The sequence below is a fragment of the Aegilops tauschii genome, chromosome 2 (genome assembly GCF_002575655.3).
Source record: "Aegilops tauschii subsp. strangulata cultivar AL8/78 chromosome 2, Aet v6.0, whole genome shotgun sequence".
Lineage (NCBI taxonomy): Eukaryota > Viridiplantae > Streptophyta > Magnoliopsida > Poales > Poaceae > Aegilops > Aegilops tauschii.
The window spans coordinates 8,479,961-8,503,669 of NC_053036.3; the positions used below are offsets into that span (position 1 = coordinate 8,479,961).

The 23,709-nt window shown below is 45.8% G+C and overlaps 1 pseudogene; it reads left to right on the forward strand.

The window, feature by feature from the left end:
• LOC109756800 (disease resistance protein RPM1-like) overlaps window positions 1-17,808 on the forward strand; it is a 30,232-nt pseudogene extending 12,424 nt beyond the window's left edge.
• The last annotated feature ends 5,901 nt before the right edge of the window (window positions 17,809-23,709 follow it).

Sequence of the window (23,709 nt, forward strand, 5' to 3'; positions counted from 1 at the left end):
CTGAAAACTTCTTATCATTTATTTCTGCTCCTCGTTGGGTTCGACACTCTTACTTATCGAAAGGACTAAGATAGATCCACTGTACTTGTGGGTCATCAAGACTCTTTTCTGGCGCCGTTGCCGGGTAGTGAAGTGCCTTTGGTAGGTGGAATTCGGTAAGGAAAATTTTATATAGTGTGCTAAAATTTACTGTCACTTGTTACTATGGAACATAATCCTTTGAGGGGCTTGTTCGGGGTATCTTCACCCCGACCAGTAGAGCAAAGAGTTGGTGCTCAACCTACTGAAACTACTGAAAATGTTTACTTTGAAATTCCTTCGGGTATGATAGAGAAACTGCTAGCTAATCCTTTTACGGGAGATGGAACATTGCATCCCGACTTGCACCTAATCTATGTGGATGAAGTTTGTGGATTATTTAAGCTTGCAGGTATGCCCGAGGATGTTATCAAGAAGAAGGTATTCCCTTTATCTTTGAAGGGAGAGGCATTGACATGGTTTAGGCTATGTGATGATATGGGATCATGGAACTACAAACGATTGAAATTGGAATTTCATCAGAAGTTTTATCCTATGCATCTTGTTCATCGTGATCGTAATTATATATATAATTTTTGGCCTCGCGAAGGAGAAAGCATCGCTCAAGCTTGGGGGAGGCTTAAGTCAATGTTATATTCATGCCCCAATCATGAGCTCTCAAGAGAAATTATTATTCAAAAATTTTATGCTCGGCTTTCTCTCAATAATCGCTCCATGCTCGATACTTCTTGTACTAGTTCTTTTATGATGAATACTATTGAATTCAAATGGGATTTATTGGAAAGAATTAAACGCAACTCTGAAGATTGGGATCTCGAAGAAGGTAAGGAGTCAGGTATAACACCTAAGTTTGATTGTGTTAAAATCTTTATGGATACTGATGCTTTTCGTGAATTTAGCACTAAATATGGACTTGACTCTGAGATAGTAGCTTCTTTCTGTGAATCATTTGCTACTCATGTTGATCTCCATAAGGATAAGTGGTTTAAATATCATCCTCCCATTGAAGTAAAGGTTGTTGAACCTATTAAAGTTGAAGAAAAGATTATCACTTATAATGTTGATCCTATTGTTCCTACCGCATATATTGAGAAACCACCTTTCCCTGTTAGAATAAAGGATCATGCTAAAGCCTTAACTGTGGTTCGTAAAAGTAATACTAGAACACATACACCTCCTGAGCAAATTAAAGTTGAACCTAGTATTGCTATGGTTAAAGATCTCTTGGTCGATAATATTGATGGGCATGTTATTTACTTCTGTGATGAAGCTGCTAGGATTGCTAGACCAGATACTAAAAATAAACATAGACCTGTTTTACGCATGCCTCTTATTTCTGTTAAAATTGGAGACCATTGCTATCATGGTTTATGTGATATGGGTGCTAGTGCGTGTGCAAGACCCCATTCTTTATATGAAGAAATTATGCATGATATTGAACCTGATGAGTTAGAAGGTATTGATGTTACAATTAAGCTTGCCAATAGAGATACTATCTCACCGGTTTGGATTGTTAGAGATGTTGAAGTCTTGTGTGGGAAAGTTAAATATCCTACTGATTTTCTTATTCTTGGTTCCCCACAAGATGACTTTTGCCCTATTATATTTGGTAGACCCTTCTTGAATACTGTTAATGCTAGGATAGATTGCAAAAAGGATATAGTGTCTATTGGATTAGGGGATATGTCTCATGATAAAGAATTGCCTAGTAAAGATGAAATTATTGGTCTTGCTTCTATTGTCGTGCCTCCTAATGATCCTTTAGAACAATATTTGCTGGACCATGAGAATGATATGTTTATGAATGAAAGAAGGGAAATAGATGAAGTATTCTTTAAATAGGGAGCTGTTTTGAAACACAACTTGCCTATTGAAATTCTAGGGGATCCTCCTCCACCCAAGGGTAATCCCGTGTTTGAGCTTAAACAACTACCTGATACTCTTAAATATGCTTATCTTGATGAAAACAAGATATATTATGTTATTATTAGTGCTAACCTTTCAAAGCAGGAAGAAGAGAAATTATTGAAAACTCTGAAGAAGCACCGCGCTGCTATTGGTTATACTCTGGATGATCTTAGGGGCATTAGTCCCACTCTATGCCAGCACAAAATAAAATTAGACAAAGACACTAAACCGGTCATTGATCACCAACGACGGTTAAATCCTAAGATGAAAGAAGTGGTAAGAAAAGAAATACTAAAGCTTCTGGAGGTAGGTATAATTTATCATGTTGCTGATAGTCAGTGGGTATGTCCTGTCCATTGTGCCCCTAAGAAGGGAGGTATTACTGTTGTTCCTAATGATAAAGATGAATTGATCCCACAAAGAATTATCACAGGTTATAGAATGGTAATTGATTTCCGCAAATTGAATAAAGCTACTAAAAAGATCATTACCCTTTACCTTTTATTGATCAAATGCTAGAAAGATTATCCAAACATACACATTTTTGCTTTCTAGATGGTTATTCTGGTTTCTCTCAAATACCTGTGTCAAAAGAGGACCAAGAAAAGACCACTTTTACTTGTCCTTTCGGTACCTTTGCTTATAGACGTATGCCTTTTGGTTTATGCAATGCACCTGCTACCTTTCAAAGATGCATGATGGCTATATTCTCTTATTTTTGTGAAAAGATTGTTGAGGTTTTCATGGATGATTTCTCCGTTTACGAAACTTCTTTCGGTGATTGCTTAAGCAACATTGATCGAGTTTTGCAGAGATGTGAAGAAACTAACCTTGTCTTGAATTGGGAGAAGTGCCACTTTATGGTTAATGAAGGCATTGTCTTGGGGCATAAATTTTTTGAAAGAGGTATTGAAGTTGATAAATCTAAAGTTGATGCTATTGAAAAGATGCCATGTCCTAAGGACATTAAAGGTATAAGAAGTTTCCTTGGTCATGCCGGTTTTTATAGGAGGTTCATTAAGGACTTCTCTAAAATTTCTAGGCCTCTGACTAATCTCTTACAAAAAGATGTTCCTTTTGTCTTTGACGATGATTGTGTAGAAGCATTTGAAATACTTAAGAAAGCTTTGATTTCTGCACCTATTGTTCAGCCACCTGATTGGAATTTACCCTTTGAAATTATGTGTGATGCTAGTGATTATGCTGTAGGTGCTGTTCTAGGACAAAGAGTTGATAAGAAATTAAATGTTATCCAATATGCTAGTAAAACTCTAGACAGTGCCTAGAGAAACTATGCTACTACTGAAAAATAATTTTTAGCAGTTGTGTTTGCTTATGATAAATTCAGACCTTATATTGTTGATTCTAAAGTAACTATTCACACTGATCATGCTGCTATTAAATATCTTATGGAAAAGAAAGATGCTAAACCTAGACTTATTAGATGGGTTCTCTTGGTACAAGAATTTGATTTGCATATTATTGATAGAAAAGGAGCTGAGAACCCCATTGCAGACAACTTGTCTAGGTTAGAGAATGTTCTTGATGACCCACTACCTGTTGATGATAGCTTTCCTGATGAACAATTAGCTGTCATAAATGCTTCTCGTACTGCTCCATGGTATGCTGATTATGCTAATTACATTGTTGCTAAATTTATACCACCTAGTTTCACATACCAACAAAAGAAAAAGTTTTTCTATGATTTAAGACATTACTTCTGGGATGACCCACACCTTTATAAAGAAGGGGTAGATGGTGTTATTAGACGTTGTGTACCTGAGCATAAACAGGAACAAATCCTACACAAGTGTCACTCCGAGGCTTATGGAGGACACCACACTGAAGATAGAACTGCACATAAGGTATTGCAATCCGGTTTTTATTGGCCTACTCTCTTCAAAGATGCCCGTATGTTTGTCTTATCTTATGATGAATGTCAAAGAATTGGTAATATTAGCAGACGTCAAGAAATGCCTATGAACTATTCACTTGTTATTGAACCATTTGATGTTTGGGGCTTTGATTATATGGGACCTTTTCCTTCCTCTAATGGATATACACATATTTCAGTTGCTGTTGATTACGTTACTAAGTGGGTAGAAGCTATTCCAACTAGTAGTGCTGATCATAACACCTCTATTAAGATGCTTAAAGAAGTTATTTTTCCAAGGTTTGGAGTCCCTAGATATTTAATGACTGATGGTGGTTCACATTTTATTCATGGTGCTTTTCGTAAAATGCTTGCTAAGTATGATGTTAATCATAGAATTGCATCTCCTTATCACCCGCAATCTAGTGGTCTAGCAGAATTGAGTAATAGAGAGCTCAAATTAATTTTGCAAAGGACTGTTAATAGATCTAGAAAGAATTGGTCCAAGAAACTTGATGATGCATTATGGGCCTATAGAACTGCATATAAAAATCCTATGGGTATGTCTCCATATAAAATGGTTTATGGAAAAGCATGTCACTTACCTCTCAAACTAGAACATATGGCATATTGGGCCATCAAAGAGCTCAATTATGATTTCAAACTTGTCGGTGAGAAGAGGTTATTTGACATTAGCTCACTTGATGAATGGAGAACTCAGGCCTATGAGAATGCCAAATTGTTTAAAGAAAAGGTCAAAAGATGGCATGACAAAAGGATACAAAAGCGTGAGTTTAATGTAGGTGATTATGGTTTGCTATACAACTCTCGTTTAAGGTTTTTTGCCGGAAAACTTCTCTCTAAATGGGAAGGTCCTTACGTTATCGATGAGGTCTATCGTTCCGGTGCCATAAAAATCAACAACTTCGAAGACACAAATCTGAAGGTGGTGAACAATCAAAGAATCAAACATTATATCTCAGGTAATCCAATAAATGTTGAAACCAATGTTATTGAAACCGTAACCCCGGAGGAATATATAAGGGACACTTTCTAGAACGTTTCAGACTCCGGCAAGGAATAGGTATGTGGTACGGTAAGTAACCCGACTCCAAAACAGTTCTAATAGCATTTTCTCTCCGTTTTGGAATATTTAAGAAAATGGGAAAATAAGAAGTAGTCCGAAAAGGACACGAGGCGTCCACGGGGGTGGAGGGCGCGCCCTACCCCCTGGGCGCGCCCCCTGCCTCGTGGACACCTCATGTGCTCCCCGGACTCCGTTTTCTTGCACGATACGTATTTTGGTCGGTAAAAATTCATTATATAATCTCCCGGAGGTTTTGACCACCGTACCTTGCAAATATCCTCTGTTTTTGTTTCGAGCTGTTTTTCTGACACATCTAGACACTAGTAGAAAAAGGGTCATCTGTTCCGGTTGGTAAGGGCCTTTTGTCCCGGTTGTTGAACCGGGACTAAAGGGTCGTTACTAATGCCCTAGCCCTTAGTCCCGGCTCTTACACGAACCGGGACAGATGGGCCTCCACGTGGCCGGTGCGGCGAGCCCAGGCAGGAGGGCCTTTGGTCCCGGTTGGTGGCACTAACCGGGGCCAACAGGCATCCACGCGTCAGCATTTCAGGGGCTGGGGTTTTTTTTTGAAGGGGGGGGGGGTTGGGGGTTTTGGGGGGTTAATTTAGGTGTTTCATATATTGTGTTAGCTAGCTAATTAATAGAGAGAAGTGTCCTCTCTTATCTCTGTGCTTGGTCGACGCTACATACTATATACGTATAGAGAGGACTAGACACGCTAGCTAGTAAGCAAATGAAGGAAACAGAAGATCGTCATGAACATATATATGCATACAGAGAGAAGTGATATCGACCACCTCTCCTTCTCCGAGAGATTGGTCGAACAACAAGTTCTCGTATATCTATCCGACACTACTGGCGACATATATACAATAATTCTCTCTTACAATATAATCTCCTAATTATATATGTACACAGGGTCCACATAGTATTCTCCGTTTTGAGCGATCACGTGGTCAAGGAAGAATGCCGCCAATTCCTCTTGAATTGGTCGCATACGATCTGGTGGTAGGAGTTCATCCCGCATCCGAAAGATCTAATTTGAAGAAGGGGTCAATACATATATATATGAATAAATGAAACTCAACACAAATGATGGTAATAAAATAAAATTGTGAATATTATTGCTTACGCACTTCATATTGTTCGTCAGAGTAGCCCCGCTCACAGGCCGTGTAGCGGATGGACTCGCAAACGTAGTATCCACAGAAATCATTCCATTGTTCCTGCCACAACCACTTTACAAGAAATAGAGGTCAATCAAACTGATAAGCAAGCATGCTAAATGGTATTGATGAAACTAGCGCTTGAATCAATAGGAGATGCGCGGAACATGCTACTATAGTACTTACTTTCAGGTGTCTAAATTGCAGCTTCTTCGGCAGTCCCGGAGCTTTTTTGGTGAATTTTCTCCAAACCCTGCCAGACAAAGAAAACAATTACTTAATATCAGGAAATGAACAAAGTTGCTGATATGGTGGATAACGATCGATTTAACTTACTTCTCGAGCATTTGAGTCAAGTCCGCATAGTCCTGGGGATCTTTTCGTCTCGAGTCTAAGATGGTTACTAGTCCGTGCTCATGCTTAATCTCTAGGAGAATATAATGGAAGCTGCGCACGCATGCATAAGTCATCAATTACATTACTATAACCTGAACTAATAATGGAAACCGAATATGCACAAGACAGTAACACTCACTTGAAGTTGTAAGGAAAGAGTATTATATCTTTGTTTTCATTTATTACCAACGATCGTAGCAAGTTGGCCTAGGTATTTTCGGCATGATATTTAACCTCATTTGCATCTATGAGATTTGTGTTAATGAATCCAATATCACCGATTTGTCTTTTCTTCAATTCGGCGATCTTCAATCTGCATAATATAGTGAGGATAATTATAAATACATGCAATGAAAGAGCTAACCTATATAGAGAGACTTAATGACAGAAGTAGTACTACTTACAGACAGTAGCAAGTGATCGTTGATTTATCGAGGGCCTTTTGATTGAAAAACTGGAAGAACTCTTCAAATGGAACATTCAACATTTCAATTCCAACGAGGTCATGCTCCTCTTTAACTCTCAGCGTCAAAGTATTCCTCCCCCAGACTCTCCGCAGGTTTTCATGTACCAATCATGTAATCTTCGTATCATCGTTGTTAGAGATCTTTCATCTTTGACGAGAGGCTTCCCGTAATGGTATTTCTGTTCGTCCACCTCCAAGAAATCATAATGTACATCGTCGGGCAGGTAATCTCCAAGATTGCTATAACCAGGCACCATCCTCAGATCATTAGCGGGGGGCACGATTGGTTCGCTTGTTCGCCGAGCTGGGCAATTTTTTTCCCAGCTCGTCGTTCTTTTAACCTTTGATCACTGATAGTACTTCCAGACCGCTCTGCTTCGACAAATGTCTTTGCAATAATGTGCTCATAGTTGCCTTTCGGCGGAGTCTTTGGTGGTTTTGTCAGGGCAGCCAGAGTGCGCTTCGCTTTCACCGGATCTACCTTCTCCTCCGGAGGTGGATGTTTCTTTGCTTTCACCCCTTCAAAGAAGTTCGTCACTTCGGCTCGCACGATCTTCGTGGTTTTCTCCTCGGTCCTCTCGTATGGTAACTTCTTTGGAGTCTTCAGAGAAGGACCGAATCTGTATTGCCTCCCGCCTCTGGCTGTACTGCTAGACGCCGGCAGAGCAGACGGAGCGGTTGCGACTGTCTTCTTTCCTTGCTTACGAGGCGGAGGAGAAGGACTACGACGCGCCGGAGCAGCCGGAGCGGCGGCGGGTCTCTTCCGCCCTTGCTGACGAGGCGGAGAAGGAGGAGGCTGGCTGCTCGGGCGCGCCGGCGCAGGCGGAGAAGGAGGCGGAGTGCCGCCATGCGTCGGAGAAGGAGGCTGAGTGCCATGATCACTCGCCGGAGGAGGAGGCGGAGTGCCGCCACGCGCCGGAGAAGGAGGCTGAGTGCCCTGATCACTCGCCGGAGGAGGAGGCGGAGTGCCCGCACTCGCCGAAGGAGGAGGAGGAGGCGGAGGCGTCCAGTTCGAAAGGTTGATGAGCTCCTTCTGCCATAGGCATGGAGTCTTCAGAGCAGAACCCAGCCGAGTCTCCCCTTCACCGGTAGGGTGGTCAAGCTGGAGGTCCTCAAATCCCTCCGTTATTTCGTCCACCGTCACCCTAGCATATCCTTCTGGAATCGGACGACAGTGAAAAGTTGCGCCGGGTTCAGGAGGTCGAACAGAGCCGACAGCCGCCTTGACTTTGAAGTTCTGCCATTGCGTCATAAGGTGGCAATGTTGAGAGTCCGTGATAGCATCCATGGGGTAGCTAGCAGGAGCTGTCAAGACATGCTCCGGCTGAAGCAGCTCAGTGGAAGCCACGCTGCTTCTCCGTTGAGATGGCGGGGTAGCTTCGGGGGTAGTTTCGGCAGGTCGCTTGCTGCGAGCTACGTCTCGTTCCTCTAGCGCTTGAACCCTTTCGTGCAGCTTCTGAATTTGGGTCTGCTCCACTTTTTTCCTCCTCTCCTGGCATTTGTAACTGCCTGTGTCCGGAAAACGAGCCTTCCACGGAACGGAGCCTGGCGTGCCTCGTGTCCGTCCAGGGTGCTCAGGATTCCCGAGGGCCATTGTGAGCTCGTCGTTCTCTTTGTCTAGAACGAACGTCCCTTGCTGCGCTACATCGATATAGTGCTGAAGCCTCTTGACTGGCTTTATTATTCGCTCGTCCGTCCAAACGCACTTCCCTAATATAGGGTCCAAGGTTCCGCCAGCCCCGAAGAACCAAGTCCGGCAACGGTCTGGCCAGTTCATTGTCTCTGGTTCGATCCCGTTATCAAGCAGATCATTCTCAGCCTTGGCCCACTTAGGCCGGGCTTTGAGGTAGCCACCTGACCCCGTGCAATGGTGAAGCTTCTTCTTCGCAGCATTTTTCTTGTTTGTCGCTGACATCTTCTTACTCATTTCCGATGTCTTGTGGGCCACAAATGCGGGCCAGTGATCTCTGATCTTCTCATATTTGCCGATGAATTCTGGTGTCTCTTCTTTGTCGACAAACGTTTTCAGCTCATTCTTCCACCTCCTGAATAGGTCTGCCATCTTCTTAAGAGCATGAGACTTGATTAATTGCTCTTTAACTGGCTTCTCCGGATCCTCCTCTGGCGGTAGGGTGAAATTTGCCTTCAGCTCAGTCCAAAGATCATCTTTCTGCATATCATTGACATAAGACACCTCAGGGTCTTCCTTCTTAGGCTTATACCATTGGTGGATGCTGATCGGGATCTTGTCCCTAACAAGAACCCCGCACTGAGCAGCAAATGCTTCCTTTGTCCGGATGGGTTCAATCGGTTGGCCGTCGCGCGCAATTGCTGTGATCTCAAACCTTTCATCCGAGCGCAACTTTCTCTTCGGGCCTCGTCTCTTTACCGAAGTTGTGCTCGATCCGGAGGGCTAGAAAAAAGAAGAAAGACGATAGTTAATTAATATGTGTACATACCAAAACAATGAATGCATCAATTAGCTAGTCAGCACAGGCTTAACTAATATATTTACCTGGCCGGACTCTGTTCGGTCACCGGAGCCGTCACCACGGGCTCCTTCTTGCACCAGCATTGGGTCACCGGAGCCATCATAATCATGTCTTTCCTCCTCCACTCTTCAATCACCGTAGCATGCTTCTTAACCCTGTTCTTCCAGACCATCATTGTCGTTAAGACACGACAAGACATCACCTCCGGCTAAGATTATGTCCCCCCAACACCTCTTCTGCTTCCTCGTCTCGTCCGTGCTCCATTGTTTCTGCAAATATTACAACATGGCAATTATTACACAAACATGACAGCAGGTGGATATATTAGTGCAAACGTAGACCTAGCTTATTCCGGGTTTGGGGTGGCCTCGGCAACGCTTCAAGGGTAGGGGCGCGGCGGGAGGGGGTAGGAGACCGACATCGTTTTTTTCTAGGGTTTGGGTGTCCTCGAGAGTTTTGGTCAAGCGAGAGGGCCGGGGGGTGCTCCCGTGGTATAAGTTATCACGGTCGAAGTTATCCGGGAGGGGGTTATATCGACAACGATGACATACATACATGGGAAAATAATGTTATTGGGGAGGGGGTAGGTCGAACCCCCCCCCCCCTCGTGTTGAAGTTATCGGGACACGGGGTATATCAACAACGACATATCCGATAAAAAATAAGAAGACGAAGAAGAAATAAAAAGAGGAGAAGAAGATATTAATAGTGGAGAAGATTGAAGAAAAAAAGAAGAAAGAAAAGAGGAGAAGAAGAGAAAATAGAATATTCCATTTTCTCTTCTTCTCTTCTATTCCTTTCTTCTTCTCCTCTTCTTTTTCTTATTTTTTCTTCTTCTTATTTCTTTCTCATCTTCTTCCTCTCCTCTTCTTCTCCTTTCTTCTTCTTCTTATTTTCCTTTTTTCCTCTCATTCTTTTCCTTCTTCTTCCTTTCCTAGCTAGATATAAAACTTTTCTAAAAATGTAACTTTTGCGTATATAAAACTTTTTCTTCTTCCTTCTATTCCTTCTTCCTAAATATATAAAACTTTCTAGAAATGAAACTAACCTAAAATGTACTAAATCAGAGAACATATATAGATAAAACTTTTCTAAAAATCTAACTTTTGCATATATGTATTTTTAAAACATCATTACAATTGAAAAAATACATACATACATACAAAAAACATGTAAAAATACATACATACATAAAAAAATTCATATATCTAAAAAATACATACATACATATATGAAAATCTAAAAACATGTAAAAAAATAGCACGGCGGCGGGGCCGGCAGAGGCGCGGTGCTCACAGAGGGAGGAGCGTGCGGCGGGCGGCGTCGGGGCAAGCAAGGGCGCGGGGAGTGGCGCGGAGACGGCGTCGGGGCAGGAGCGGCGCGCGGCGGGGCAGGGGCGGCGCGAGTCGGGGCAGGGGCGGTGCGCGTCGGGGCAGGGACGGCGCGCGGCGACGACGTTGGGCGAGGGCGCGGCGACGGGGAGGGCGCGGGCGACGGCGACGACGGGCGCGGGCGGGGCGGGTCGGGGGCGCAACAGAGGCACGGCGAGGGCGCGCGGCGTGGTCGGGGGGCAGGGGCGACGGCGGCGTGGTCGGGGGCGCGGCAGAGGGACGGCGAGCTCGGGCAGCCTGGCGACGTCGTCGGAGGAATCGAAGAACTGATGAAATTTTCACAAGTGCTGGCTTATATAGCAAACCCATTGGTACCGGTTGGTGGCACAAACCGGTACCAATGCCACCTTTAGTCCCGGTTGGTGTCACCAACCGGGACCAAAGGCCTCTTTTCAGCAGCCCAAATGGTGGGAAGCGGCGGCCTTTGGTCACGGTTGGTGGCACCAACCGGTACCAATGCACCCCTTTAGTATCAGTTGGTGCCACCAACCGGGACCAAAGGCCTTGTGCTGCTGCGCTCGCGTCGAAAGTTTAGTCCCACCTCGCTAGTTGAGAGGGGCGCGCAGTGGTTTATAAGCCCCACTGCCGCTCCCCTCTCGAGCTCCTCTCCCTTGCAGGATTACGGGCCTAATTGTCACTGCTATGCCTGATGGGCCTACTGGGTTTCTAGTCGTATTCAGGCCGTGGTGGCCCAGTAGGTGGCATATTTTTTATTTTTTGCCTGTTTTTTTGTTTTCTTTATTTATTTTGTTTTGTTTCTACTTACAACAAAAAACTTATTTTTTTTCTAATTACTTATTTATTTTACTTTATGATAATACTTTTTGCTATTAAAGTTTCTAACAAAAAAGTTCTTTATGAAAACTCTTTTGCTTTCAATGATTTTGAACAGAAAATACTTCGATAATTTTAGTTGCATCAATTTTATATAATTTTAGTTTCAATAATACTAGAGGTTGCTTATAATGTTTTGAACAGAAAATACTTTGATAATTTTAGTTTCATAAATTTTATTTATGTTATTAAAGTTTATTTTTTTGTTTCTACTTATATATTTTATTAAAGTTTATATTATTTTGTTTCTAATTACTTATTTATTTTATTTTTTATTTTTCATGCACCATTTTTCATGCATTTACTGATTATTTTGAGCTATAAGAACCTAAAATTGAAAAGCATTTCAAATGAACACTGAAAAGGTTGAAAGTTAGCATGGTATCATCATTTCATCCAGATAGCATGTGCAAGAAAGTTGAGAGGGTTACGGCAAAAACTGGATGCACTTCGTGTACAAAACGGACAATCTCTTTCGAAGTATCAGGATTTCATACGGAAACTAGTCTGTTACAAAGGGATTTCTTTTTTTTTAACTTATTTGAACTCCTGACTTTTTGTGTGTTCAAAATGCACCATTCAAAGCCACATCATCAATTTTCAACCCTTTCTGACTTCATTTGTTATTTTTATGCATTTATTGATTATTTTGAGCTATAAGACCCTGAAAATGAAAAGCATTTCAAATGAACTCTGAAAAGGTTGAAAGTTGGCATGGTATCATCATTTCCTCCACATAGCATGTGCAAGAAAGTTGAGAGGGTTACGGCAAAAACTGGATGCACTTCGTGTACAAAACGGACAATGGTATCATACTCGTCTGTTACAAAGTTGGCATGGTATCATCATAATAGTTGCGGGAGAAAGTCTTCACTTTTTCTTCGCTTGTGTCATTTGCTTATTGCGCCGTAACCATGGATAATCTTCATCGTTTATCAGGATGCTTGGGTCAGCCTTGACTTGGAAGGGAGGAATTTCATGAAACTTTTCATAATCTTCAGACATGTCTGTCTTGCCCTCCACTCCCACGATGTCCCATTTTCCTGAAAGAACTATGTGGTGCTTTGGCTCATCGTATGATGTATTCGCTTCCTTATCTTTTCTTTTTCTCGGTTTGGTAGACATGTCCTTCACATAGATAACCAGTGCCACATCATTGGCTAGGACGAACGGTTCATCAGTGTACCCAAGATTTTTCGGATCCACTGTTGTCATTCCGTACTGTGGGTCTACCTGTACCCCGCCTCCTGACAGATTGACCCATTTGCACTTAAACAAAGGGACCTTAAAATCATGTCCGTAGTCAATTTCCCATATGTCCACTATGTAACCATAATATGTGTCCTTTCCCCTCTCGGTTGCTGCATCAAAGCGGACACCGATGTTTTGGTTGGTGCTCTTCTGATCTTGGGCGATCGTGTAAAATGTATTCCCATTTATCTCATATCTTTGTAAGTCAATACAGTCAAAGATGGTCCCCTAGACAACGAGTACAGCTCATCACGAACAGTGTTGTCACCTCTGAGATGTGTTTCCAACCAACTGCTGAAAGTCCTGATGTGTTCACATGTAATCCAGTCGTCGCACTACTCCGGGTGTTTGGAGCGCAGACTGTTCTTGTGTTCATCGACATACGGGGTCACCAAGGTAGAGTTCTATAGAACTATGTAGTGTGCTTGAGACCAAGAATGCCCGTCCCTGCATATTATTGAGTCCGCTCCTAGCGTGCCTTTTCCAGTCAGTCTCCCCTCATACCGCGATTTAGGGAGACATATCTTCTTGAGGCCAGGAATGAAGTCAACACAAAACCCAATGACATCCTCTGTTTGATGGCCCATGGAGATGCTTCCTTCTGGCCTAGTGCGGTTACGGACATATTTCTTTAGGACTCCCATGAACCTCTCAAAGGGGAACATATTGTGTAGAAATACGGGCCCCAGAATGACAATCTCATCGACTAGATGAACAAGGACGTGCGTCAAGATATTGAAGAAGGATGGTGGGAACACCAGCTCGAAACTGACAAGACATTGCGCCACATCACTCCTTAGCCTTGGTATGATTTCTGGATCGATCACCTTCTGAGAGATTGCATTGAGGAATGCACATAGCTTCACAATGGCTAATCGGACGTTTTCCGGTAGAAGCCCCCTCAATGCAACCGGAAGCAGTTGCGTCATAATCACGTGGCAGTCATGAGACTTTAGGTTCTGCAACTTTTTCTCTAGCATATTTATTATTCCCTTTATATTCGACGAGAAGCCAGTCGGGACCTTCATACTGAGCAGGCATTCAGAGAAGATTTCTTTCTCTTCTTTCGTAAGAGCGTAGCTGGCAGGAACTTCATACTGCTTCGGAGGCATGCCGTCTTTTTCGTGCAAACGTTGCAGGTCCTCCCGTGCATCAGGTGTATCTTTTCTCTTCCCATACACGCCCAAGAAGCCTAGCAGGTTCACGCAAAGGTTCTTCGTCACGTGCATCACGTCGATTGAAGAGCGGACCTCTAGGTCTTTCCAGTAGGGTAGGTCCCAAAATATAGATTTCTTCTTCCACATGGGTGCGTGTCCCTCAGCGTCATTCGGAACAGCTAGTCCGCCGGGACCCTTTCCAAGGATTACGTGTAAATCATTGACCATAGCAAGTACGTGATCACCGGTACGCATGGCGGGCTCCGGTGATCTGCCTCGCCTTTGAAATGCTTGCCTTTCTTTCGACATTGATGGTTGGTCGGAAGAAATCGACGATGGCCCAGGTACACATTCTTCCTACATTTGTCCAGGTATATATTTTCAGTGTCATCTAAACAGTGCGTGCATGCGTGGTTTCCCTTGTTTGTCTGTCCTGAAAGGTTACTGAGAGCGGGCCAATCATTGATGGTTACAAACAGCAACGCGTGCAGGTTAAATTCCTCCTGTTTGTGCTCATCCCATGTACGTACACCGTTTCCATTCCCCAGCTGTAAAAGTTATTCAAGTAATGGCCTTAGGTACACATCAATGTCGTTGCCGGGTTGCTTAGGGCCTTGGATGAGAACTGACATCATAATGAACTTCCGCTTCATGCACATCCAAGGAGGAAGGTTATACATACATAGAGTCACGGGCCAGGTGCTGTGATTACTGCTCTGCTCCCCGAAAGGATTAATGCCATCCGCGCTTAAACCAAACCATACGTTCCTTGGGTCACCTGCAAACTCAGCCAGTACTTTCTCTCGATTTTTCTCCACTGCGACCCGTCAATGGGTGCTCTCAACTTCCCGTCTTTCTTACGGTCCTCACTGTGCCATCGCATCAACTTGGCATGCTCTTCATTTCTGAACAGACGTTTCAACCGTGGTATTATAGGAGCATACCACATCACCTTCACAGGAACCCTCTTCCTGGGGGGCTCGCCATCAACATCACCAGGGTCATCTCGTCTGATCTTATACCGCAATGCACCGCATACCGGGCATGCGTTCAGATCCTTGTATGCACCGCGGTAGAGGATGCAGTCATTAGGGCATGCATGTATCTTCTGCACCTCCAATCCTAGAGGGCATACGACCTTCTTTGTTGCGTATGTACTGTCGGGCAATTCGTTATCCTTTGGAAGCTTCTTCTTCAATATTTTCAATAGCTTCTCAAATCCTTTGTCAGGCACAGCATTCTCTGCCTTCCACTGCGGCAATTCCAGTACGGTACCGAGCTTTGTGTTGCCATCTTCGCAATTGGGGTACAACCCTTTTTTGTGATCCTCTAACATGCGATCGAACTTCAGCTTCTCCTTTTGACTTTCGCATTGCGTCCTTGAATCGATAATGACCCGGCGGAGATCATCATCATCGGGCACTGGTTCCTCTTGATCTTTAGCAGCTTCCCCCGTTGCAGCATCATTGGGCACATCGTCTGGTTCCTCTTGATCTTAAGTAGCTTCCCCCGTTGCAGCATCACCGTATTCAGGGGGCACATAGTTGTCATCGTCCTCTTCTTCTTCGCCGTCTTCCATCATAACCCCTATTTCTCCGTGCCTCGTCCAAACATTATAGTGTGACATGAAACCCTTGTAAAGCAGATGGGTGTGAAGGATTTTCCGGTCAGAGTAAGACTTCGTATTCCCACATTTAGGGCATGGACAACACATAAAACCATTCTGCTTGTTTGCCTCAGCCACTTCGAGAAAATCATGCACGCCCTTAATGTACTCGGAGATGTGTCTGTCACCGTACATCCATTGCCGGTTCATCTGCGTGCATTATATATAATTAAGTGTGTCAAAAACCATTAGAGAACATCATGAATAGATAATTAAGTGACCAAATTAATAGAAGTTCATCATCACATTAAAACCAAAGTACATACATAGTTCTCATCTAACAACATATAGCTCTCCAGAGCATCTAATTAATTAAACCATACATTGAAACTATGTAAAACATTTCAATGCGAAAACAAATGCGATCATAATCGCAACCAAGGTAACAATTGATCCAACGGCATAATGATACCAAGCCTCGGTATGAATGGCATATTTTCTAATCTTTCTAATCTTCAAGCGCATTGCATCCATCTTGATCTTGTGATCATCGAGGACATCCGCAACATGCAACTCCAATATCATCTTCTCCTCATCAATTTTTTTTAATTTTTTCCTTCAAGAAATTGTTTTCTTCTTCAACTAAATTTAACCTCTCGACAATAGGGTCGGTTGGAATTTCCGGTTCACATACCTCCTAGATAAATAAAATCTATGTCATGTTGGTCGGCATAATTTTCATAAACAATAAATGAACCAATAGTTATAAAGATAATATATACCACATCCGAATCATAGACAGGACGAGGGCCGACGGGGGCGGGATACCAAAACCATCGCACTATATAATAACAAGCAATAAAATAGTAAGAAAATTAGACAAGTATCTATCTAAAGTAAGATTTTTTTTTCTTTCAGAAAGAAGATAAGAACAAGAGGCTCACCACGGTGGTGCCGGCGACGAGATCGGCGCGGGCGATCGACGGCGGTGAAGACGGGAATGGGACGTGACGGGCCGCTAAACCCAGACAAATCTCGAGGAAAATGAAGCTTTGAGGTCGAGCTTCGAGACGAGAAAGCTTAACTAGTGTGGCTCGGGCATTTCATCGAACACCTCATGTGCATAGGAGGTGAGGTAGAGCACCACAAAGCCCTCCCCTCGCCGGCCAGAGAAAAACAGAGCACTGGAGTGCTCTGCTCGCGGGCGAGGGGTATATATAGGCACCTCATTGGTCCCGGTTCGTGGTATGAACCGGGACTAAAGGGCAGCCTGTAGTCCCGGTTCAAGCCACCAACCAGGACCAATGGTGGTGGGCCAGGAGCGAGGCCCATTGGTCCCGGTTCGTCCCACCAACCGGGACCAAAGGGGCCAGACGAACCGGGACCAATGCCCCCACGAGGCCCGGCAGGCCCCTGGCCTCACGAACCGGGACCAGTGCCCCCATGGGTCCCGGTTCTGGACTGAACCCGGACTAATGGGCTGACCCGGCCTGAACCAAAACCCTCTTTTCTACTGGTGTCTTCAGCACGAAGAATGTTGCTTGGCTTAAGATCACAGTGGATAACCAATGGCTGACAGCAGTTGTGCAAATATTCTACTCCGTCCACAATATCAACAGCAATGCCAAGCCTCTGGGCAAGGCTGAGTGTGTTGTTTACTGTTGGTTGTTCTGATTTTGGATGAATCGAACCATCCAAGTTACCATTGGGCAAAACAAACTCACATAGTCGGACTCCACGGTGCCACTTGGAGGTGCATTGCGTACTTGCTCCAAGCAAGCTGCCCAACGGTTGCACATAGGCTTGATATTCTCCCAACACCCTTGAAGCGACCGAAATGTGCGTGGATTCCTATTGGGATGCTTTGCCATAATGCGGAAGTATTGATCTTCAATCCTTTGCCAATATCTCTTGGCGGTTTGAGAAGTACCCGTGCATACATAAAGAGACACCGCACTCCATGCTTTGGTCAAAGCTTGATCTTCCAAGATCGTGTAGTTCTTCGATCTTTGGCTTTTCCCAGTTTTTGCTTGCGATTGCTCATAAGCTTCCGCTTCGACCTCCTCCAATTCGTCCGCACAACCATGATCATTTACACCGCCTTCCGTTTCATTGTAGTCGAATGGTTTGAAAGGGGCTTGATCAATGTCAACCGCGTTCATGTCCAACAACTTCACGAACTCGGTTGTTACACTGTTCGAACCACCGCTATAGTGAACGATAACAGGTCACGAGCTATCAAGAATAATTGCGGAAATGAAAGGAAATCGCCAAGACCGAAGACGCATACCTTCCGGCCATTTCATCGAACACCTCGCTTGCGGGGGGAGCGGCACCGTTGAACGGCATCGCGGGGGCATGGAGTGAGAGGATTAAGAAGGTGGCTTCTTTGTAGCCGGAATCTTCCTTCGCTTTATGCCCGCGCCCTTGCACGACCACGTTGCCGTGCCGCTTGCGGGCAGGCGCGGCGTTTGCTTGGGCGACGGCGGCTGGGCCAACATGGCCGGCGCCGAGATCCGCCAGAGGGGAAGGAGCGTGCACGACCTCGACGGGGATGGGGGACAGCATGGGGTCGTCCATAGCGGCGAGGGACGGCCGGGGAGGAAGCATCGGAGCTTGTGAAGGCAGGCGAGGGAGTCCCGGATTAAGGGGTCCTCGGGCATCCGGCCTATGTGACGTGGGCCGGACTGATGGGCCATGAAGATACAAGATAGGAGACTTCCTCCCCTGTCCGGATGGGACTCTCCTTTGCGTGGATGACAAGCTTGGCATTCGGATATGAAGATTCCATACTCTGTAAACCGACTCTTTACAACCCTAGCTCCCTCCGGTGTCTATATAAACCGGAGCCGTAGAGGGAATCACAATCATACAGGCTAGACTTCTAGGGTTTAGCCATTACGATCTCGTGGTAGATCAACTCTTGTAATCCTCATATTCATCAAGATCAATCAAGCAGGAAGTAGGGTATTACCTCTATCAAGAGGGCCGGAACCTGGGTAAACATCGTGTCCCCCGTCTCCTGTTACCATCGATCCTAGACGTACAGTTCGGGACCCCCTACCCGAGATCCGCCGGTTTTGACACCGACATTGGTGCTTTCATTGAGAGTTCCACTATGTCGTGGTCAAAAGCTCTGATGGCGCCGTCAGTCATCTACAACAACGCCGCCCTGGGGTAGGTTTTCCTCCCCGGCCAGATCTTCGTATTCGGCGGCTTCGCACTGCGGGCCAACTCGCTTGGCCATCTAGAGCAGATCGATAGCTACGCCCCAGGGCACCAGATTAGTTTCGGAAATCTGGATTATGTCGCTGATATCCGAGGAGACTTGATCTTCCAAGGGTTCACGATCCCGACCTCCGCTCTGGCCTTAGATCCGGAGCGTATCACCAGGTCTGAAGACGGGATTCTCGAGCCCGCCGGACTATCTGCGGCCACTAGGCCAGGCACGGGAGAGGCGGAGGACGTAGAGTCGCTGGCAACCATCACGAAGCCGGACTCCTCCCCAGATACTGGCTCCGAACCCTCGAAGTCGGCATCATGTGAGTTCGGCCAGGGAGTCCCCTCCCCGCCGTACTCCACAAACTCTCTTCTCCCTGGCTAAACCTCGCCTTTAAGCGAGGCTCTGGACATGGTGCGATCCCTCGTCATTATAGAGGAGCAATGTCCGAACTACGCCCAGCCCGGACTAGGGGCTGAGAGCGGGGAATTTCACGTCCCACCCGCCACCCACTTCATAGCCATTGTCGATGACCTAACTGACATGCTTGATTACAGCTCCGAAGACATCAACGGTATGGACGACAACGCCGTTTACCGGACACTGTACGGCCACCTCTTCATATGACGTGTACATGGTGGACACACCCAAAGAGGGTAACGGCGACGACGAGAAGGATCCAGTTGAGGATAATCCTCCTGAGATATAGCCAAAGCGCCGGCGTCAGCGGCGCCGCTCTAAATCACGCCGTGGAAAAGACAGCAATACCGGCACGGGAGATAACAATACTCCGGACGACGCCGAAGACCAAGAAGACCCCGTCGAGCCAACCTCTGAATAGGACGATCGGGAAGATGGGCAAGTTAGCCCTGACAAACGGGCTGTAAATGAAGACTCGTAGGACAGTAATTACCTTCCACTCTCCGAGGATGAGGTGAGCCTCGACAACAAAGACTTTATCGTGCCTGAGGAACCTCTCGAGAAGGAGCGCTTTAAGCGCCGACTATTAGCCACTGCAAGGAGCGTGAAAAGATGCAGCAGCAGCTTGAAGCTGATCAAGATCTACTCAACGACAGATGGAATAATGTCCTGGCAGCCGAGGAATACGGACTAGCCCAACCAAAAGTTACCCAAAGCTTAAACTGCTACCTCAATTCGACGATGAGGCACTTGAGCCCGTACCATCAGTGCGCAACGCGGCTGACCGACCACCACGTGGCCGGGACAGAACGACAATTCAAGCCAAACACCAGCCCATACTACCTCGCCGTAAAGGTAGAGACACAACAGCTCTGAAATATACATATGACCTGCGGCAGCACCTGCAAAATAAAACAGGTCAGACCAGGTCGATCTACGGATCATGGGAGCGTGCCCCAGCGCGCGGTGATGGCTATCTAGCCAGACGTGACAAGCATAACCACGTCCGGGCCGAAAACCGCAGACGGACTCCATCCGAGCTACGTCGCGACTTGGCCCGATATAGAGGCGGCGCACACCCCCTCTGCTTCACTGACGAGGTAATGGAGCATGAATTCCGAGAAGGGTTTAAACCCGTGAATATCGAATCATATGATGGAACAACAAATCCCGCGGTATGGATTGAGGACTTTCTTCTCCGTATTCATATGGCCCGCGGTGATGATCTTCATGCCATCAAATACCTCCCGCTAAAACTCAAGGGACCAGCTCGGCACTGGTTAAACAGCTTGCGAGAAAACTCTATTGGCAGCTGGGAGTACTTGGAAGACGCCTTCCACGACAACTTCCAAGGTACATACGTCCGACCTCCGGATGCCGATGACTTAAGTCACATAGTTCAATAACCCGGAGAGTCAGCCAGAAAATTCTGGACTAGATTCCTAACTAAAAAGAACCAGATCGTCGACTGTCCGGATGCCGAAGCCCTAGCGGCCTTTAAGCACAGCATCCGCGAGGAATGGCTCGCCCGACACCTCGTCCAAGAAAATTCGAAGTCCATGGCGGCCCTCACGGCACTTATGACCCGCTTTTGCGCGGGCGAAGATAGCTGGCTAGCCCGTAGCAATAATAATGCAAGTGAACCTGGCACATCTGAAGCCAGAAATAGCAACGGCAAGCCCCGACGCAACAGGCACAAGTGTCGAAACAACGGTGACAATACCGATGACACGGCGGTCAACGCCGAATTCAGTGGCTCGAAGTCCGGTCAGGGGAAGAAGCTATTTAAAAGAAACAATCCGGGCTCATCCAGCTTGGACCGCATACTTGATCATCCATGTCAGATCCACGGCACCCCCGGTAAACGAGCCAATCATACCAACAGAAGCTGTTGGGTCTTTAAACAGGCCGGCAAGTTAAACGCCGAGAATAAGGAGAAGGGGTCGCAAAGTGAGGATGATGACGATGAGTCCCGTCCGCTAAACACAGGGGGACAGAAGAAGTTTCTCCCCAAGTTAAAATGGTGAACATGATATACATTACCCATATCCCCAAGAGGGAGCGCAAAAGCGCGCTCAGGGACGTCTATGCGATAGAGCCAGTCGCCCAAAAATTCAACCCATGATCATCCTGCCCGATCACCTTCGATCGCAGGAACCATCCGACCAGTATCTGTCATGGCGGTACAGCCGCACTGGTCCTCGACCCAATCATTGACGGATTCCACCTCACTCGAGTCCTCATGGACGGTGGCAGCAGCCTCAACCTGCTCTATCAGGATACAGTTCGCAAGATGGGCATCGACCCATCAAGGATCAAGCCCACAAAAACCACCTTTAAAGGAGTAATACCAGGTGTAGAGGCCCGCTGCACGGGCTCAATCCCATTGGAAGTCGTCTTTGGATCCCTGGACAACTTCCGAAGCGAAGACTTGATCTTCGATATCGTCCCCTTCCGCAGTGGCTATCACGCACTGCTCGGACGAACCGCATTTGCTCGATTCAATGCGGTGCCACACTATGTGTCGTGGAATAGTCACGACAGATGTCCTCGTGAAAGGACTTAGTCGTAGAGCCATCGCAACTAGGAAGCTTAAAGGGGATAAAGCGGGACAAAGGCACAAGGGTTATACTGGTTCGGCCCCTTACGGTGAAGGTAAAAGCCTACTCCAGTTGAGGTGGAATTACTAGGGTTTCGATGACCAGAGAGCGAATCCGCTATGCCTGGCTACCAATTTGATGTTACTTGCCTTAAGCCACCGGCGGGTCATCCCCTTATATACACGGGTTGACGCCCCGCGGCCTACAGAGTCCTGGCCGGCTCATAAACAGTGTCCGACTCGGTGACTAATTAATCTTGCCTTACAACACAAGTCATGCCATTACGGCGGTTTATCACTACGGGCCTTAAGTCGCCTACGGGCTTTAGGCCCTTTATTGAACCGCCATCTTCAAGCTTGATATTGGGCTTCATATGATGAATTACCATAGCGTAACCCGGCCCCTCCTGGGCGGGTTACACTAGTAGTTATATCCCCAACATTAGGCCCCAGATTGATTTGAACCGGTTCATGTCAATCTTCAATACCTTAAGAAAAAACCTTCTCGCTTCTGTCTGTGCAAAAGTTATAACCCGCCATGACGTCATCTTTTGGATTCATGATAACCCGCCATGACGTCATTTTCCATTAAATTCATTTTTATTCTGTCATATCACAACGGATCCTTATCTTAATGACCATCCCGAAAATCGAGGCGTCGGAGTAGCTGGATAACCACGTGTGGCCTCCTCGTTTCCCGCGCCCTCTCTGTCAGTCTTTTCCTTATAAATAAGCGCGACCTTTAGGTCTTTCTTCATTCTCCCCCTTTCTGTCGTCTTCTTCCTCTCGCGACTCCGCTGCTCCTCGAGCTCCGCCGCCGCCGCCGCCGCAGCAGAGCACCTCATCTTCGTCGATCTTGGCCGCTGCATCAACCTAAATCGACCATAGAACGGCGGCGATCCTCCGCAGTAGATCTACAGCCATAAGTCTTCACCTTCCCGCACTTCAGATCTGCATTTAGAGTTTTCAAGTTCTTCCGTGTTCTTCATGGTTCAACACAGTTTCTTCGTAGCTCCTCCACCGCAGCTTTATTTGATCCAAAAGTAGTATGGAACTCATGCGGTAGTTGCTTCGCATCCATTTTCAATACTAGCAGATCCTTTTTGCTTGTGAAAAGACCTTATTAGAGCTCACGAACTCATCTGTACTAGTTTTTGGTCTAGAATATTTTCTTTTCTGAACCACCGTTTGATCCAAAATAGCAGCTGCAACCTGTGAAACCTGTTTGTGCGATACTTAGGCAAAAAACTGTATCCGTTAGCCATGGCGACTCTTATCGCCGGCTTAAAGAGGCAATGCTCAATGAATAATCCTGACGCCCAGGGTAGATTTAAATAATTTAATTGCTACTGTTTCCCATGGCGGCTTAAACAATCTGACACAATTAGCCATATATCATTAGGCCCCTTCGTAAGCCGCCATCTTGAATATGAATTGAAATATTTTCTCCGGCTTAAATTTGAACCGGAAATTTTTATTTTGTCATAGGCTTCCATCCTTCATAATGCCGCCCAAGGCTCCCAAAGCACCCATCACATGCAACTGGGTTAAATCCACTGTCACTGATAGCATCTTAGACGGTTTTGTGAAGACTGGTCATCAGCCGAAGAAAGACATCTTGTCTTATCGTGCTCCTGACCCGTCAGAAGAAAAACCTCAACCCAAGGATGGGGAAGTTGTCATTTTTACTGATCACATGAGCCGGGGCTTTGCTCCTCCCGGCTCAAAAATTTTCAGAGACGTCTTGCACTTTTTTGACCTGCGGCCTCAAGACATCGGACCCAATTCCGTGCAAACATCTGCA